This window comes from Petaurus breviceps, unplaced genomic scaffold, assembly GCF_028583685.1.
Source record: "Petaurus breviceps papuanus isolate PSGF00001 unplaced genomic scaffold, PetGlider_PUasm1.0 90681, whole genome shotgun sequence".
In the NCBI taxonomy this organism is placed as follows: Eukaryota; Metazoa; Chordata; class Mammalia; order Diprotodontia; family Petauridae; genus Petaurus; species Petaurus breviceps.
This window is the reverse complement of record NW_027187307.1, coordinates 6,094,892-6,115,428: the sequence shown is the minus strand read 5'-3', so window position 1 is coordinate 6,115,428 and position 20,537 is coordinate 6,094,892. Positions and strand designations below refer to the sequence as shown.

Below are 20,537 nucleotides of genomic sequence, written 5' to 3'. Positions count from 1 at the left end.
AATAAGAGACAGAATGTTATATTTAAGGAAGTAGGACACTGGCTGAATTGTAGAGTGCATGAATGGGAGTCAAATGTAAAAAGACTAGAAAGGGGGCAAGTTCTAAAGCTTTAAATACTAAGAAAGGAGATTCTATTTGATCCTGGAGGTAAAGGGGAGTTACCAGGGTTCATTTAGGAGAAAACTGATATAGCCAGACCTACACTATGAAAAAATCAACTTGGCAGCTGAATGGAGGATGGAATGGAGGGAAGAGAGACTGGAGGCTGTACTAACAATGGGAAAGGCCTATTGCAACAGTCTAGGCTAGAGGTAAGGAGGGCCCACCGTACTAAGCCAGAAAAGCCAGCAGATTCAGACCTGAAGTCATTACTGTTGCGCAATTATTTAGACATCACAAAAGGCAGGGTGCTAGACTTAGAGGAAGGAACACCATATAGCAAATTTGACCTCAGATACTTACTACATCCTAGCTGTGTGACCCTGGGCAAGACACTTAACTTTCTCCATCTCTAAAGATGGAGATAATAAGAGGTAGCTAGGTAACCACAGTGATAGAGTGCTAGACCTGGAGTCTAGAAGCACTGAGCTCAAATCTGGTCTCAGACACTGATTAGATATGTGACCGTGGGCAACTAACTTCATTTTTGTTTGCCTCGGTTTCCTCATCTGTAAAATGGGAACAATAGTGGCACCTACCTTCCAGGGTTGTTATGAGGCTCAAATGAAATAATGTTTGTAAAGCTCTTCGCAACCCTTAAAGTGCAATCAATGGTAGTTATTGCTACTATTATTATTGCTATTATCCTCATGATCAAGATGGCTCTGAAGAAGAGAAGAAAACTGAAGAAAAAAACGAGCTTCTCTACTTTGCAGAGCTGAGGGACTGTGAGCTGGAAATATTGCATATACTGTCACTTAGTTAATGTGATCATTAGTTTTGCTAAGCTGATTTTTCTTCTTCGCTTTTATTCTGTCACAAGGGAGGGCTCTGGGATGGGGTGTGGAAGGAATATACTGGAAAATAAAGGTGATTTCAATGTCGACTACACTGATGAAAACATTTTCAAAAGAAGTCAATGATAACCTGTGAGTCCACAGCTTTAGTGGAGGGGTAAGCACTGGAGGCCACAATATTCCCCAGGGCAGCCTGAACCAGACAGAGAAATTATTTTACAAAATAAATACAACTCTACTAGAACATAGATAACATTAATATGTGGTTTCCCAAGCCAATCTGTGGCCCACAGGTATCCTTATGGAAGGGTGACTGACCCCTGCTTTCTAGATGAGTTGGACACTGCTGCTATTGGAATTAGCTATGAAATGGAGGAGCGCATGGAAGAGAAGAATAAGAGGAGGGAAGAGAAGAATAGGAGGGGGGAAGAAAGAGGCAGGTGGATGCTTTTTTGTTACTGGGTAAGATGTGAACCTGCGTGTAAGCAGTTGGGGAAGGGACCGGTAGCAAGGGAGAAATTGATGAAGCAAGGTTCAGAAAGAGACAGGAGCCATGCTTGGGATGAGAATACAAATGGACAGGTTAGAGTTTGGCAAGGAAAAAAAGCCACCTCCTTCCCAGACGAGACTCCAGGAAGGGAGGCTGCAGGAAGGCAGAGCTAGGTTTTGTGACCTGAAGGAAGGGAGAGGAGAGAACTCATGCCAGATGGCCTCAATATTCTCCGTAAAGCTCAGTAGAGGTCATTTGCTAAGCGACTCAATAGCAGTGTCATGTTTTGTCTGGGATAGTGGCAGATTGATCTTATGACCCACAGAGAAGTGGGATGAGGAGCTAGGATGTTGAGAGAGAAGGTTTGTTTGCGACACATCACATTTGAAGTGGACATCAAAGTGGAGATGTCCCGCAGACAGTAGCAAAAGGGCAACGTTTCCATAGATTTGTGGCTTTTTCTTCCATTGCTTGTTTTCCTTTCAGGCCAGCGATTTTCCAAGCCTTTACCAGAGTTTACTCTTGTGTTTACTACTAAGTATCACTCAGGCAACTAGGTTGCAGACTGAATGGCTATTTAGGTTTCAAAACTGCTGACTTTGGAATTTAAATGAGGGACTGCTCATAGGGGAGGGACCCAGTGGGGCAGCACACTGGCTCTTGCAGAGGCTCCTTGTGCCTGAGCCCCCAGGAGTTAGCTCACCAAGACTTATACCTTCCTCTGCTACAGACCTGACATTCAACCTGAGCAAAGAAACTTGGTACAAAGCCAAGTGCAGTCTGACACCATAATCATGAACATCTCTCCCCACCCCGAATCAGCTGCTACCACGATGGACTTTGCTGAGGAATGCCTCACAGAGACTGACTGTACAATTAGATCAGATAATCCTTTCACATGCTATAGATAACATGATTTCCCTTGGTTAGAATTTGTAATTTCAATAAAATATATATGCATATAGAATATATTACTATATTATATTATATAACTGCTATACAATTATTATATTATAATTAACAATATATTCACTACCCTGTGACCTTAGCCAAGTCCCCTATTCTTGTTGGGCCTCAGTTTTTTTCTCTGCCAAATGAAGTGGTTAGACTATTTTATATCTAAGATTCTTTCCAGTTTTCAAAGTTGAAGATGATTCTTCCTCTGCTCTGTAAAATATGGCAAGACTAGATTCTCCAGAAAAGAGTTACAAAAACACTGAGGGTTGACTGATTTCTGGAATTGACTCAGACTTTCTCCAACATGGAAGGCCTCTACAGTGCTGGCTTTGGGGGAGCAGGTCATCCAGCTGCCTGGGAAGGACCACAGGAGGCTCAGTCACAGCCGAGGGGCTGGAGTTCTAGACCTTTACTCCAAGGGACTCCGATGAATCATTGTTCTTCCATCAGACTTGACAGAAATTGTTTTCCTGATAATGCTGGAAAACCTTTTTCCTCTCCTGTCAGATTTTCTACTCTACTGATGGTCTGAGAACAGTTCCAAGCCCTGCCAATGTCATCTCTTCCACCTTATCCATCACCATTTCCAGAGACCCAGCAAATCTTTTTGTCCAAACTAAAGGTTTTTTTCTCCCCCTGATTTGTTCCACAGGATCCCTGAAGAACCAAAGCTCTTTACCAAAGTGCTTTCAACCATTTGCTTTTGCTTCCCCTCCCCACCTCCACCCCCAGCTGTTATTTCACCTTGGGTGGCTAGGAATGATTCAGCATTTAAAGTGAGGCGAGATGAAAGGGCATGGCATTCTACACCCTTTCAAGAGGCCGGAAAGTAGCCTGACTCCTTTTGCTTAGCGGCTTAAACCCAATCTGTGCCCAGGGAGAAATCATTCCACTTCCTCTAATCAAACTGAACTGAATAAGCATTAGTTAAGAACCTACTATGTTCTAGGCTCTAGGGATCCAAAGACAAAGACTAAACAATCTCTGCCCGCAAGGTTGTTTCTACTGAGGGCAACAACCTATAAAGAGATAAGTGAATACCAAATCTACACAAAGAAAATACAACAGTATTTGAGGGCGGGCTGAACCTTGAACTGAAATGACAAACTGATCATGCCCCTATTCTTCTTCATGCTTCAAGCAGCAGCCTGGAACAGTAGAAGGAGAGCTCACTGGCTTGGAATCATCAGGCCTAAGCTCAAACACTGATTCAATTCCTTACTACCTATGTGATTTCAGGCAAAGCCCATAACCTCTCAGGGCCTCTGTTTTCCTCATCAGTAAAATAAGAGCCTTGGCCTGGGGGATGTCTAAAGGTCCTTCCAGCTCTGTGTCTCTGATCCTAGGCCTTGAGTGAGGCAGAGCATTCCAATCTGCCTTCTGTTTTTTCAACTTCCTCCCTTCTCTGAGCAACTATTATAAGGCACCACAGTTGTGGTTTTGCAATTTGAATGGCTTATTCCTTTGCAGAATTCCTAGAATAAGATGCCACTATGTAAACAGTCCTCAGACCCTGGGTTCCTTTTCCAGTTTGGCCACTAACTAGGTAAGTGACCTTAGGGGAAATCTCTCTGCATCTCTGGGTCTCTGTCACTAAGGATCCAGATCTTCATCCTGTCCTTCAGCTCTATAGTCACAAATACTCCCAGAAAACTCCCACCGAGAAAACCAAGGGCCTGTGTGAGTCTGCCTCTCCTTTCTTTTCTTCCATCACTCTGTAACACAAGGGAATTCATCCTGCAAAGATGCTATATAACCTTCCCCCCTGGGCTCTTTATAACATAGCTGTGAACCAGCACTCTTGGAGAGCTGTAAAAATAGGAGAATGTTCCCACAGAAAAACCAAGGACACTTCTGATTTGGAAGCCCTGAGTAATAAAGGTCAGAAGACAGAGGTCAGGAAAGAAGCTGAAGAGGCTGTGAACCCCCAGAGAGTCTCAAAACCCTTTGTGAATAATTTATTTGGCTAAAATCATACTCTGACCTTTAGGCTGCAAAACATAGATCATATGACCCAGCTGGACCCAGCACTGGTTCATATTTGACATTGGGAGTTCAGACTAAACCAGCTTAGAGGGCGAACAAATCTTGAGCTTCCCAGAAGAAAAGATAATGTTATGTGGGCTGGAAAGAGCTATTGAGAACAGAAAATATAGCCACCTTCTCACTTGGTGTCATGTTAGCCCCAATATGAGCATGATCATTACTAAGAATTGCATGGTCCCCAAGGTCATCAACTTTCTTTTCAGGATCAAGATCTAGAAACCAAATGATCCAACCACACCAAGGGGCCAGGCCAAGCTTTCACTAGTACTAATGTTTTGGGGAAGATAACCCCTGGGGCCCTCCTTGATCACATACGAGCAGTCTTCCAACAAACAAAGCTGGAGGTGTGACATTTAATAAAGCTGTGAGTTATTTCTCTTAATGTCCGTTTCCGGACAGAAAACTAACTTGATAAAAAGGGGCATCATGGGGCTTCATATTTATTCTGCCTCCATGACTTCCAGATCAAAGGCGCTGCATTTACAAGCTAAAGGGGGATTTTCCTCCTTACTTTCAGCCCAGAAACTTCTTGTCCAAATGCAAAGTTCTATTCTGTAACTGAATTTCAGACCACTTCGTAGCAGGGTATGAGTCCATAACCATACCCATTTTGCTGCCTGTCCAAGGTCACCATTGGGACTTTTGTTTCCAATCCCCAATAAATTATGTACCCTTCCTACCATTCAGGTCAAGACTACATTTTCCCACAACATCCTCAAATAGGGAAAATTGTCACTCGAACACTTTTAGACCAACTACAAAATGAATTGTGAGAATCTCAAAAAAATCCGTGCCTGATATTATACTGAAAAAATTGAGTCCATTTACTGTGAGCTCCCTTTTCTTCTCCCATCACTCAGAAGCCTTCTGCCACTGTCTCCTCCTTCACCTCTATCTCATACAGCCCTTCTTGCCAAGGCAAAGCCTTCTACCTGCATCCTTCATTGAATTACATCCATTTTCTCCAGAAGATTGCTCTCGCTTTGCTTCCTTTTCCCTTCAACTTCTTAGTTTCTCCAGCTTTCTTCAAATACCACCCATCATATTAGACCTTTCCAATTGCCCTAACAATCACTCCCTCTTGAAATGATTTTATATTAGAAGTAAGCAGCAGCAGTATGGCTCAGACTTCAAGTGCAAAGCAGGGTCTCAGTTCCAGCATCTAGCCCAGGCTGAAGAAGAATAATCAGGGCAGGAATCCCAGACCAATGGGGAACACAGACATCTGCACTCTGAACCAATAAAGTACTCCATTTGGTTGACAGGGGCTGAATATAATAGTAATCTAATCTTACTGAGACCCAAACCCAAGTTCAGGAATTTGCAGAGCTCAGAATGGGGGGCGGGATGAGAGGAGGGGGAAGGTGATCAGATTTTGCCCTGAATCTAACTACTTTGAGAGCACTGAAAGCTTGCAGATCCCCAATCTATCCCTGAGATCCAGGAATAACACAGCAGGGCCAGCCCAGACCTCCAGAAGTATGGAAGAACCCAGCCCTAACATCAAGTCCAAAGTCAGGAAGTAGGCTGGAAGAATGAGCAAACAAACAAACAAACAAAAAAGTCCCACAATAAAGAGCTATTATGGCAGCAGGAACACTGAAAACAAAGCCAGAAGAAAAGAATAATTCCAAAATATCTATAAGTAAAGCCTCAGAGAAAAACACAGCTTGGGCACAAATTTAACTAGATTCTTAGAAGGGATGAGTCAAGAGTTTTCCCAAAAAGTAAAATAAATTGTGTTTGTTTTTGATGAAATGAAATGAAATGAGAGCACCTAAGGAAAAGACATGGAAAGGAAATAAGAACTATAGAAGCAAGAAATTAATGGGATTAACAACTTGACACATGAGGAGGACAAAACCTTGCCCAAGCAACTGACCTCTTGAAAGTTCAGATGTACCCAAAAAATCCAAAGACTCCATGAGGTAAAAATAAATATTAAAACAAAGTCAAAAGATTGAAAATACAGAAGAAAATATAGGATATGTGTAGCAAAAATGACTGACCTGGAAAACAAATCAAGGAGAAAAAAAATTAAGAATCGCTGGACTATCTGAATACCATGACCAAAAACCTAAAAGAAGCTAGAGAACAAGTTTCAGGAAATCTGACAAGAAAACTGTCGAGATTTCGTAGACCCAGAGGGCAAAACAGAAATAGAAAGAATTCACCAGGCATCTCCTGAAAGGAACCCCAGCCCTGTTGAAAATTCCCAGGAAAAACCATGGCAAAAATCCAGGTTCCAGGTCAAAGAAAAATTATTGCAAGCAATCAGAAAGAAAGAATCCAATTACCAAGGATCCATAGTCAGGATCATACATGATTTAGCAGTCACTGCTATAAAGGAGCAGAGAACTTGGAATATGATATTCCAGAAGGCAGAGGACACGGGCTTACAGAAAACTAAATTACCAACCGAAGCGAGTAGCCATTACTGAAATAGAGGTCTTCCAAGCATTCCTGTTGATAAGACCAGAGCTGTACAGAAACTCTGAGGTTCAAACAGAAAACTGAAGAGAAACATAAGAAGGTAAGTAAGAATGAGCAATGATAAAGTACTAATCAAGGATAAATGCTTACATTCAAATATGGGGAGATGATACAAGTGTCCCCTCTGAACTCTATAATCATCAGGGGCCATAGAATGAATCCAATCAGATAAGGTCTAACAGGGTTATAAAAAGAATGGAAAGAAAGGGGAAGAGGAATTACACTGGGGGAAAAGGGGGAAAGAAAATTAGAGAAAGTTAGATAATAATATAATCAGGGTGTGCAAGTAGACAAGAAAAAGAAGGTCTGGGGAGAGGATGACATTGGCATCTCACTGTCATCTGAAATGGTCAAAAGAAGGAAGAATATATGTACATATACATGTACACACATGGAGTTGGGTAGAGAAATACATTTCATTCAACAAAGAAATAGGAGGGGAAGGGGAGAAGGGGAAGGGAGAATTAGAGAAAGGACAGATTGAGGGAGGGATTAGTACTAAGTAAAACAAAATCTAAGGATGTACAAAAATATTTATAGCTCTTTTTGAGATGACAAAGAATGGGAATCTGAGAGGGTACCTATAAATTGGGAAATGGATGAACATGCTACAGTACATAAATATGATGTAACACTATTGTGCTGAATTTTTATCAATGTAATGACCAACCAAGATACCAGAGAATAATGAAGCACGCTATCAATCTTTTTGAGAGCTGAAGGATCAGAATGCAGAATGAGACTGGGGGAGGGGGGAGGGAATATGACCAATGAGGAAATTTGTTTCATCATCATGGCAAAGAAAATGATACATATACATATACATATATATATATATATAATGGGTTTTATTTTTCTTGTGTTCTCCTTGTGCGTAGGGGGAGGATGAGAAGGAAGCAGAAGGATGAGAAGGCAGATTTTGGCAGATATTGTAGAAGGATGAGAAGGCAGATTTTGGCCGATTGAATAAATATTTTTTAAAACATTAAAAGAAATTACTTTGAATTATTTTGTAAGTATGGTATATTTACTGATCTATGTGCAGATGGTATCCTTTAGTGGAACTGATTCATTTGACAAGGAGTTATTAAATGTCTACTATGTTCCAGACACTGTTTCAGGCACTGGAATGTAAAGAACCTTGATGGTAGGGATTGCTGTATTGTTGTTTTTGGCCTTTGTTAAAAACAAAACAAAACAAAACACTTTCCATTATATCCTGTCACTATACCCAGTGAACTGCTACTAGACCCTAGAGACCATGCCCTGGCAGACAATCCACATCAGTCAGGATTGGCAAATGAAGGCAAAACTGCTACAGCCCCACTCTATTAGGCCCATGCTTCACATCTCAGCCAGTCATTCACAATGACCGTTTTCCTAATATGGATTCGTCTATAGCACATGTAACCTGTCCCTCATCAGTCCAACTCCTGACTCTAGAAATTGTAATCAATACTAGTATCGCTTCTGGATCAATTCAACTTCCCTGAGACTCCACAGACCAAAAACTGAGCGCTGGGCACTGCTCCCTTATGTGGGTTAGCTCCCCTTATTAGAATGTAAACTTCTTGAAGACAGTGACTGTCTTGCGTACTCAGCTTTTAGCATAGTGCTTGGCAGGGTAAGTGCTTAATAATGTTTTCTCATTGCTTTATTCATCTATATCATTGCCACCTAGCACGCTGCCTGATACACAGCAGTTGCTTAATCAATATTTGTTGGAATGGATTAAATTGAACCTCATGGTCTTCCGTCACTTTCCATCACTATTCTCAAATGCAAAAAACCCCACCCAGCTTGGGCGTCCAGGAATAACTATTTCCAGGTAGCTCTTGAGCTGCATATTTTCACTGGTGTGAAAGCTCCCAGGGACACCGTTCCTAGTGTTGCAGCTGGGGATGTTACTCTCAATTTTGCAAAGACCAATCTAGAATATACTAGACTAGAATGATTAATATCCTGCATCAGTCTCTTGGCTATAAAAAGAGAGCGAGGGGTAGAGAGATTATATTGGTGACATTGCACTTGTGGATTCATTTCTGAAAGTGAAATGTGGTGAGTTATGAGAAAAAGTCTATGGAGTTGTTTCATTTGTTGTTGAGCTCAGAAATATTGGGCTATTTTCACAAATGTATAAAGATTTGCAATAAAACCTCTCCATAGGCTGCACTCTTCATCTTGGCATATGATTTCAAAAGCCCAAATGAGTTTTCAAGCATTTGCAAGAATGTCGTTGCTGTCATTTGTCAGCAGTGTCTGACTGACTCTTTGTGACCGAATTTGGGCTGGGTTTGGTTTGGGGTTTTCTTGGCAAAGATAATGTAATGGTTTGGCATTTCCTTCTCCAGGTCATTTTACAGATGAGGAAACTGAGGCAAACAGGATGAAATGTTTGCCCAGAGTCACACAGCTAGGAAGTGTCTGAGGCCAAATTTGAACTCAGGGAGATGAGGGAGTCTTCCTGACTTCAGGCCAGGCACTCTATCCAAAAAGCCACCTACCTGCCCCATTTCCAAGAATAGACTCTACTAACAATTATCAACTCCTCCCTTACCTCCCCTCTATCCCAATAAAGTATATAATAAAGGAATATCTATGTAATAATGGAATACACAAATAAGCAAAGGCTCTGGTTTGTTTGTTTTTTCCATCAGAATAGGGGAACTCTATGTATGAGAACTCCCTCCGTCAAACACAGCTTGAATTCTATCTACAACTTAGCAGATAAATGCTAGGGGGCTGAGGCACATAGTGCTGAAGTTTTTCTCTCTCCTAGTCTAGCATTTTATCCACTATTCCAGAGGAACAGAGAAGAAAATCTGTGCACTTGTACAAGGCTTCAATGCGCAGACTTCTTCCCATCTATAATGATCCAGGGTAACCTCTAACTCCTAAATTCATGTGCAGGGAAATGGATTCAAAGTGACTTCAGTGTACTGTTATGCCTTTCCAGGTATGAAAGGCATTTTTTATTCTCCCAGGTTTTGTATTAATATATTGAACAAGCATTTATTAAGTGCCAACTACATGCAAGGCAGTATGCTAGACAATAGGTATACAAAAATGAAAGGCGCCTCATTCAAGGAGCCACACTGACATAAGGGGAGATAATATGACCAAAGAAATTAAATACAAAACAACTGGCAACTGGGAGAGTCAGTGCAAGGAGGTGGCACTTGGCTGAGCACTGAAGGAGGACATTCCATGAGTGGCAGATACCCTGTGCAAAACCCGGACATGGGACATAGGGCATTTTCTATGGGGAACAGGAAGCACATTTATTAGTCAACTGCCTTGAACAGAGAAATCATGGAGGGAAAGAAGTAGATAATTAGTCTGGAGAAGCCCACTGGAATCAGGTGACTAAGGCCCACTGGAATCAGGTGACTAAGATGTCAAGCAGTGGTGTTTTCTTTTACCCTGGTGCTGAGAGGGAGCCACAGGAGCGTCCTGGGCAGGGAAGTGACATGATTAGACTCTTGCTTTAGGAAAGAAGGCAGGGAAGGGAAACGGGGGGAAACTCCCCAAAACTAGGCCCAAGTGAGTACAGCCTACTGGGGCCCATTAATGTCTAGCATTTTCTATGCTCATACTGTTCCTGAAGCATGTGGCCATTAAGAGGAAATTGTTGAATACAGTGATTTAAGGTGGTAAAGATCTCATGAAACCTGGAAAAGAATAGAGGTTGAGCTAATGAGACCCGGACAGACAGACAGAGATGGATAGAGACAAACACAGAAACTGAGGCAGGCAGAGCCTGAGAGAGTGAACATGTATTTTGCATCTTCTTGTAATCTCTGCCATATCCCAGAGCACACTGCCTTTGATCTCCCAGAGGAGAGCAGGATATGAGCCTGGGGCCAAAGGGAAAGGTCCAGATGTACCTACAAGCACTTGATCTGGTATATCACCAAATGACAACCCTGAATCCTCACACCATTGCCATGGCAACCCAGTGATACTCTAATTAGTTAGTGGAATCTAACCTAAATGCTAAAGCATCCAATGTCTCTTATCACAGTCACCAGGCTGAGCCAACCTAAAGATGTCTTGCTAACTTCTACTGATATGTAAGAACTCCATGGATGGCACTGGGAGGTGGGGGAAGGAATCACTGCAAAAGTCAATCCTATAAAATTAGGGTTTGAAAAAGTAAGTAAATGGCTGGACTCTGGGAAGCAGTTTGAATAACCTACTTCATACTGCTGTTATGTACAGAAAACCATCATTTTACTTTAAAAAAATAATTTTTATTGATATCTTTTGTTTTCATGTCACCTACATTTTTTACTGTAATCTTCCAAGAGAACCATCATGTGGAACAAAGTTTGTTTGTTTTCTTAATTAAAAAAGGAAAAAAAAATCAGCAAAACCAATCGATAGGGATAAATCAGATAAGATATGAAATGGTACACACCTGTGAACTTTCCAGAATGGGTTTAATAATTCACAGTTCCACCAACAATGCACTAGTGTGGCTGCCTTCTCACAACCCCTCCAACATTGACTATTTTGAACCTCTGACATTTTTGCCAATTTGCTGGGTTTGAGGTGAAACCTCAGGGTTGTTCTGATGTGCATTTCTTTTATTATTAGTGATTTGGAGAATTCTTTCATATAGTTATTAGCAGTTTGCAAATTCTTCCTTTGAGAAGTTTGTTCATATTCTTTGTTTTATTAGGGAATTTTAGCATTTTATTTCTTAATTGACATTAATAGTGATTGCCTTTACATTCAGAGCTTAGTGATTAGTAATTCAATTTCTTAACAACATGATTTTAAAACTTTGCCTGATGATTTATAGAAATGAAGTCCTTTGAGAAAAAAAGGAAAGATGATCACAAATGTCACAGTGGAAAGAATACTGAATATGGAGTCAGAAGTCCTGGCTTTCGAGCTAGTCTCCTCATCTGTAAAACGATGGGTGGGTTAAATCTCTGATCCCCTGCACTTGTGATCTCAGTAAGTACAGGTGTGTGATGGGGAAATGAGTTCTGTTCAGAAAGCATAGGTAAGAGACAGTGGCAGGTACGGCTGCCTTTTTTCAGCCAGTTTCAATTAAAGGGATTTAAAAGAAGCCTTCCCTGCCCCGGCCAAAAACAGACCCACAAACACAGGTTGTACTTCCCTCTAGAATATGTAAAGTAGCAGGGGCAAGAGTTTCACAAGGTGAGAAGATATGGCTAGGCTGCAATCTATATTGTTGAAGGGAGTACTCATATTGATGAGATCACAGATTCATCCAGGTGTCTCCATCAATTATGTAAAAAGTATAGCACATTTCTGACCAAAAATAACTTCCAATTTCTGGTTCTAAAAATTGAAGATTGTAACTTGTATAAGATGATTGCTGCTTCTAGTTTGTATTTTAGAGACAGCTAAGTGGTACAGTGTATAGAGCGAGAGATCTGGAATCAGGAAGACCTAAGTTCAAATCCAACACTTATTAGCAATGTGACCCTGAACAAGTCATTTAACCTCTGACTATCTCAGTTTCCCCACAGGTAAAATGGGGTTTATAAGAGTATGTACCTCTCAGGGTTGTTACAAGGAAAAAATGAAAAAGTATTTGTGAAGCAACTTGCAAACCTTAAAGTATAATACAAATACTTGCTATTGTTATTGCTGTTCTTAATAAAGCCAACTTTGTACTCAAGGTTATAGCTTAACGAAAAATCAGGATGAGAATACACAGCAAACTGATTTCAGCACATCTACATGGGGTCTTTCCGGGCAGTATATGAGTGTTCATATATGATTTTTATTTGGTTTTATTCACTAGATGCTGCTTTTTTCAGCTGTCAGCATTTAGAAAAGAGTTTTATTTTCTCCACTCATCCCCAAGTCACTGTCATCATCACCATGGCCAACATGCAACACTTTCAGCAGCAGCAGCAGCAGCAGCAGCAGCAGCAGCAGCAGCAGCAGCAGCAGCAGCAGAAGAAGAAGAAGAAGAAGAAGAAGAAGAAGAAGAAGAAGAAGAAGAAGAAGAAGAAGAAGAAGCACTGACCTTTATTTAACACTTTCATATTTGCAAAGTAGTTTTTGCACATTAGCTCATCTGATCTTTACAACAACTCTGTGAGGCAGCTGCTAGGATTATTTCCATTTTACAGATGAGGACAGTGGGGCTCAGAGAGGTTAAGGTAGCTAGGTAGCCCACTGGATAGAGCGCTGGGTCTGGATTAGGAAGATCTAAGGGCAAATATGGCTTCAAACTCTTACTAGCTGTGTGACCCTGGCCAAGTCACTTTACCTCTGTCTGCCTCAAGTTTCCTCTGTAAAAGAGGGACCATAATAGCACCTACTCCCAAGGTTGTTACAAGGATCAAACAGGATAATCATTGTAAAGCACTTAGCACAGGAGCTGGCACGGAGTAACCACTAGGTCAATGTTAACTCTAGTTATTATTCTAATTGTTATCATTACTGTTATTGTTCTGAAGGGACTAGCCCAGGGTCACCCAAGTAACAAGTGTCTGACATGTGATGTGATCTATAATCTTCCTCCAACACACCAGGATGGCCTGGTGACATCATCAGTGTACTCTATCTTAATACAGCTTGACATCATTTGGTGCAGTAGACAATCCCAAAATGTGTCAAGTGTGTATTTGCATATGAGGTCACATTTGTTGCTGACTTCCGTCAGAGTTGCAGACTTGTGTCCTAGAAAACACGTTGGCTCCACCACGGTACACAAGTTATATGTTCCAAGCCCACCACCCATTTTAAGAGGTCATTCTCTTTGTCCACATGCATTTATCACTTCCTGTAAAAACTGCTTCAAAAAGTTAGAAACACAGGCAAGCCAGTCCACATCCACTGATTTCTTCATTTCTTCTACTTTTGGTTTTTGTAGAAGAAAGTTGTGGGAGAAGAAAGAAGGCCCTGAGGCAGATAAGGAGAAGGAAGGCAGGTTGGTGATTTGGAGGGATTCAGACAAGTGACGAAAGACAGAAGCCGACTTTGAGCAGGAAAATTTGAGGGAAAATTGTAGGTAAACAACCCACAGGACTAGACCTGAGTCCAGATTCTAAGATTTGACTTCTGGGTTCTGTGAGGAAAAAGAGAAGACAAGCAAGATTAAGGAGAATAATCTTTGAATGTGAATTTTATAAGGAGAATATAAAATGATGAAGGAAGGTAAGAAGCATCAGAGTGTAGGACGTGAAGAGGGAGACTCGGAAGGAAAAGGAAAAGATTGTTGGCAGGATGATACAGGGTGAAGAATGTAAAACGCAAGTGAAGGGTAAAGCAAAATCATAGTGGTTGGTAATGTAGGGGGCAACGTGGTACCACAGGTAGGAGGTTGGTGTGTGGCAGAAGGGAAGAAGGAATATGGGACTGGGGATATTCCACATTAAAGAAGGGAAGTCAACTCAGGTTGTCAAGTAATTAAAAAGTAATAATTGGCTGTAAAAGTTCTAACTAGGCACTTAGGACTGGAGTGTAAACACTTACAGGTACTTCAATAAAACAAGGTTGAAAATTCCAACCAGAATGGAGAGTAGAGGAAATAGTGCAGTGACTTGCATTATGTGTGATGCTTTTATTTCTGCCACAGCTGAATGACTCTTATCTGTATTCTAAGTGTAGTCTGATCTCTGTCCTAGGGGAAGAGGTAAAAGGATGTCTCTCCATAATCCAGGTGTCAGGGCCAATAAATGTTCCTAAAGGAAATAGAAGCGAGGCTGCAATGGGAAAAAAGGGGATTGGACGCAGAGGACAGGAGACTTGATCCTTCTCCGAGTATTAGAAAGTGGAGGAAGAGAAGAAAGGGAGGAGCTTACAATCAGATGACAGGTTCCTCCTTGAGCAGCGGAGGGGCATACCCTGAGGAGGTAGCACCTTGTCTTCCCAAGAATGAAATGTTCTCAGATAAGAGCAAAGAATTGCAGCTGGTGGTTATTTCCTGATAATGAAGTGGCTACCTGGATATCTACCAACAGAGGTCTGTATTTCTCCTGGGATGCACACAACAGAGAAGCCTCCCAAAAGCTGGGCAAAGCTGCTGCCTCCCCATTCTGGCGATTCATGGGGAGCAAGTGATTCTGCAGAAAGAAACCTCAAAAAGATTTCCAAAGATGAGGAAGTCTTGGACAAGACATTAAAGCTCAGGGGCACATGGTAAGAACTCATGGCTGCCCACTGGTCTCACTGGGGAAGTGGACAAGTAGCTGAGATGCTGGCACATGAGAACAAGGCAGGGAGCAAAGACAGAAGTGAAAAACATGGTGGAAAGCACTGAGCTCAAGTCCTGATGACATCTAGCTGTGTGAACACAGAAAGGTGGTCAGCCTCAATGCCCCAGGCAACTCTTGAAAACTGTAAGTTACACAGGAGTTTCTGATCTGCATCTCTGGAAGCAATTTTCACACTGGGAGTTCCCTACATACATGAAATCATAGGCCTGAACCTCATCAATTAAAACTTACAATTTTTGCTGAAAAAAAATAATCAGTGGAGTGAGGGAGTGAGAAATAGAAGTGGAAGTGATTCGGCCCATGTAACTTACTGCAGAAAGGAGAAAGAGAGGAGGAAACAGATCAGGAGTCTGGCCCAACATGATACGCCAGTGATGGAGGACTTGAGTCATCCAGATTTTTACTGGAGCAGAGCCACTCTGAACCACCTGCGTCCATTACATGAGTGAAGAAGCTGTTAGATGGCCAGATTTAAGGAATATTTTCATGTGGCAGCAGGTCTCCAGTGGAGTAGCCCAGAGATCTACACTTGGGCCTACACGCCTTCACATCTTTATATAAAGCCCTAGCCAGAGCACACATCAAAGCTGCAGATAACACCAAGTTACGAAGGATAGCTAATACACTGGATGACAGAGGGATGGTTTAAAATAATTGACAAGCTAGAACACTAGCCCAAATCTCCTAATATGAAACCCAATAAGGATAAGTGTAAAGTGTTAAAACTGGCTATTGAAGACCAACAAAGTACCAGACAGTGGAAATACAGTTAGATAGCAATTTACCTGAAAAAGATCTGCAGGTTTTAGTGGACTTCAAGCAAGCTCACTATGACCCAGAAGTGTGATGTGGCAGCCAAATGTTAATGTAATCTTAGGCTGCATTAAGAAAGGCAAAGTTTCAAAGGACTGGGAAGTGATCGTACCACTGTCCTCGCCCTTGTCCAACCTAATCCAGAGTACTATGTTCAGCTGTGGGCCACCACAGTTTAAGGAAAAGGAAAAGCCTGAGAGTGTCCAACAGAGAGCATCCAGCCAGGCTGGGGAAGGGCCCTGAGGTCATGACACGGGAGGATTAACTGAAGGAACCAAGCAATTTAGCCTAAAGAAGCCCCAGGGGACACATGACAGCTGGATTCAAATGCTTCCATTTTTTCTGTCTGGTGTCAGAAGGCTGAAGCAGGAGCAATGGGGTCAACCTGGGCTGGAGGTCAGGGCAGATTTTCCTACAACTAGAATGGCCTGCCTCCAATGCTCATGGGTCCTTTTTCTCTGGAGCTCTTCTAGCAGAGGCTGGTATGGGTCAAATCACACAAAACTTCTCAAAGTGAGCCCCAAAACAACGCCTCACATCAGGATTATAAAGCCTTCGCCAGCGTCAGAGAATGTAACACCCCCTTGACCCACTGCCCAGTCATAAAGTATCTCCTGAAAAAGAAGCCTCCTGCCACAGGCTCCAGGGGCCCTTAAGCCTATCAAAGGGCCTAGGGGCAGGGAAGATCTTATACAATCCAACCTTAGAAAGATGGCAGCAACATAAATTTACATTGCCATTACAGTTCCATGAGCCCTGAATGTTTAATTTGCAAGATACATAACTGAAGTTAAGGCATTAATTACTACATGCATTCAACAGAAATCATAAGCTGAAAACAATTAACAGATGATTTAAAGGCAGAATTCTGAGGACAGGCAGTATGGGGTCATGGAAAGAGCAATGGACTTCAGCTCAATCTGCCACTGTCATACCTTGTAAGTAAGAGGCCTGTGTTAGAGATGAAGGTGCTTCCCGAGGAGGAGTCTATTCTGGAGGGATCCCTGAGGCTGTCAAAGTCAAGCTCCCCTACAAGCTTTGGCCCAGCAGCTTCCAACCCTGGCCAGGCAAAGCCTCAGCTCCCTCCATGAAGCTTCCGTCAAGTGTACAAAATCAAGCTTTTTTCTAATTCAATCTAATTCCCAGGATGGACAGCTGGTCTCCAGACCTTTTATGAGGAAAATCTCAAACAGCTCCAAAGAGCCTGGCTATCTTTGCCTTGTAGCACCTATTTTTTTTAATATCCATTTCTAAAAGCTAATTAAGTCTAGCTGACTAATTGAGATCACCCAATGATCCTGAAGGGAAGTGCACCATTCAGTGTTCATAAGCTAAACATTAGGAAAAAAAAAACTCCAGTGTCTCAGAGATGCTCCCAGGGTCTGGAGGGGATCTGAGGGCAGTGTGTTTGGGACCCCATTTGCCGGTGAGTAGGTGAGCCTTTACTACTCAAGGCAATTTTCCCTTACAGCCAACCCAAATCAATCCCTCCCCCTCCCTGCTCAGCCCTCTGAGGCCAAGCAGACAAGTCTTTACCCTTTCTTCTCCTAAGAGTCATGGAAGCTAACCATCAGGGCCTTTCTAAGTCTTCTCTACCCCCATCCTTCAATCAATCTTTGTACAGTATAACACCTTCCAGGCTGCCTTCCTCTGGATGCTCTCCAGTTTTTCAATGTCCTTCCTAAAAGGCCCCATCTAGATCAGAACAGAGCAGTCCAGATGTAGTCTGCCCATGACAGTGTAAGGACTGTGCTCTCCCTAGGCCTGGATCCTATGACTGTCTGAAAGCAGCCTAAAGGCTTTGGAGAATTTTGGGGTTGTCATGTCACACCATTGATTCATAATGAGCATGGAGTTCAATAAAACACCTTTGGGCAGTTGAACTGTCTAGTCATGTCTCCCCAATTATACTCATAAGGCTGATTTTTAGTCCTTACATTTATCCTTGTTAATTTTTATTATAAATTTAATAACTATCAACAAAAAAAATAAGCAAATAGACATACAATATAAGGAGTAAATTGTTACATAAAACTCTTAGCATTAAACAAGGCAGAAATGAATGAATAATAAACACTAAAAATAATTAACAACAAACTCAAAAATGCTTTTGTTTCATATGGCCTCCCAGATATGTCTAATGCTCTAGTTTCTCTGCTTTTTATTATGTTTTATTATCTTAAACTGAATCTTATTAGGCTCGGCCCACTGCCCTTACCTGTACATATTCTGAGGATCCTATGTCTCAATGTCTCAGCTCTCATTCCCAGCTTTGTGTTACCTGAAAATGTAATGAACACAATTTCTATGTTTTTATGGAAGCCGTTGATTTAAAAAAAGAAAACAAATCAAAGGTTAACCAACAAAGAGAGTAGCACATACTCCCAAGGGCAAGTCACTAAAAACTTCCACGCCGTTATCAAGCCATTAATGACAATTCTTTGGTCATACAGCTCAACCAATTCCTAATCAACAAAACCGGACTATTCCTTAGCCTAAGTCTCTCTATCCATTCCAGAAGAATAGCATGAGCAACCTTGTCAAGGGCTCTGCCGAAATCCAGGTAAGACATTTCCTGAACGCTGGCAAAAATGAAGGAAATAAGGTTTGTCTGGCACCAGTTGTTCCTGATTCTATCCCAGGGCGGCCCACGGAGGCTGTCAGTTTGGAAGCTGAATCAGGGTAAGGTAGGAGGGAAGGGAATTGGAATCAGAAGCCGGGCTCCTCAGGAGGGGTCCAGAAGATGCGACAGGCCTAGGAGGCAAAAAGGTTATGTTTCAGAGGGGCAGATGGAGCTGCAAAGATCAGAGAGGTAGCACGTCCCATTAACACAAGGTCAAAGCAGGGAAGCAATCGAGAGCAAGAAAGGTCAATCTGACAGGGTACAGAATCCAGGAGGTCACAGAGTTCAAAGGGTAGAAGCAGAGCTCTTTTCTATCTTCCTTCATTGATAGTCCCTGTTGTGTGTAGTCACGCAAGGGCTCGTGGGTATGTGTTTGCTGCTAGAGGGAGAGGCAGAGCCCTGAGGATACAGCTTGCCCCTAAGGCAGGTGAAGAGGCCTAAGCCTTAGAGGAGATTCTTATAGAACTCTTTGAAGAATTTTTGCTGCTTTTGTGGCTTCTTTGAAATTGAGAGAGATGCTCCAGGCAAGATGGTACCTGGTCCGGGAGTTTGAAAAGACACACATGTGAGACATCCAAATGTATAAAATAAGTCCCTACCATCATCAAAAAAATCATAAACTATATGATATGATTCTATGAAATGCAAGGTGGACCCATGATATCATCTGAATGATCCTGCTGGCAAATTTTTACATCATCAGTGAATCATTAGGACATGGTTGTGATATGCAACAGAAAGCCCTGCTCAGCTGGTGTGAGAGGAATTCTGGGGACAGTAAGACGCCAGGGTTGTTCTTTTCATCTCTGAGGTCCTGTGCAATTTGAGTTATATGACATTTCAAAAGATTTTGCCGCTTAACAATTTCAGCAAGAGAGCTCAATGCCTGCAGAGATCTAGCCAGCGTCGTCAGGAATGGGATGCCATGAAACATCATTACCTACACATTCATGCACCCAGAGCACAGCTTTAGGTCACCACAAAGTACAGTGAGTGCGCTCTTTACTGAACAACAGAGGAGGGAGCAGGGCGATTTCTTCAGACTGCGTTTGTTGACTTTAGCAAAGCAATACAGCCCATCAGTAGACCTGGGCTCTGGAAGGAATTAAGCAAGTGTAACAGCCCTGAGTAGCCTACTAAAACACTAAAGCTACCACCACAAAAGTCTAATTAGTTGTGTCCGGGACCAAATGGTAAGAACACCAAGTGTGAACAGATCCTGCCTCACGGAATCCGCATTGTATGTCCAGCTGCACTTAGCGCAAACTTAAGGCTAGAGACAAGGGTATTAAAACATGATTCTAATTCTTTGCAAAAATCAGCATCCCAAGTGCAAGAGACAATGTGTATACATAACTACTTTTGTGGAACACCCTGCAAAACAACTAGACTCCTGAGGGAGCAAGTCAGATGCTATGCAGGGGCCCTGGTACACAATGCCATATACATGCAGAAAATCAGAATTGACTTATTGATGAGGCAGGGGGCAGGTTGGGTCATTTCTTCCTGCCATCCCTGGGCCTGTCTGTGCCTGTGTCAGAATTAGGGAGAAAAAGAATGGTATTATATCTGTTTGGATCCCTTCATACCCTGCCAAGACACTAGCAGCCTCCCCTCATTTTCAGCTTAAAGAGTCTCATAGACAATATGCAAATAATCATGTACCAATCCAAAGAGTTTGCAAGGTGCTACAGACCTAGAAGACAATGAGAAAAGAGAATCCCTGCTTTTACCACTATAGACCATCACCAGCACACACACAGACACACACACACAGACACACACACACACACACAGACACACACACACACTCTCTGTCCGTCTCTCTGTCTCTCTCTGTCTGTGTGTGTCTCTCTCTGTCTCTCTCTCTGTGTCTCTCTCTCCGTCTCTCTGTCTCTGTCTCTCTCTCCGTCTCTCTCTCTGTCTCTGTCTCTGTCTCTCTCTCTCC

General features: G+C 42.2%; 1 long non-coding RNA gene across 1 annotated transcript in view; it reads right to left on the bottom strand.

Annotated features, from left to right (window-relative positions):
- The window catches only part of LOC138143894 (uncharacterized), a 62,314-nt gene extending 44,069 nt beyond the window's left edge, over nucleotides 1-18,245 (bottom strand). The window contains exon 1 of the long non-coding RNA XR_011163819.1: nucleotides 18,185-18,245. This is a non-coding gene — a long non-coding RNA (uncharacterized lncRNA). The remainder of the gene's footprint in view (nucleotides 1-18,184) is intronic.
- Nucleotides 18,246-20,537: the final 2,292 nt, after the last annotated feature.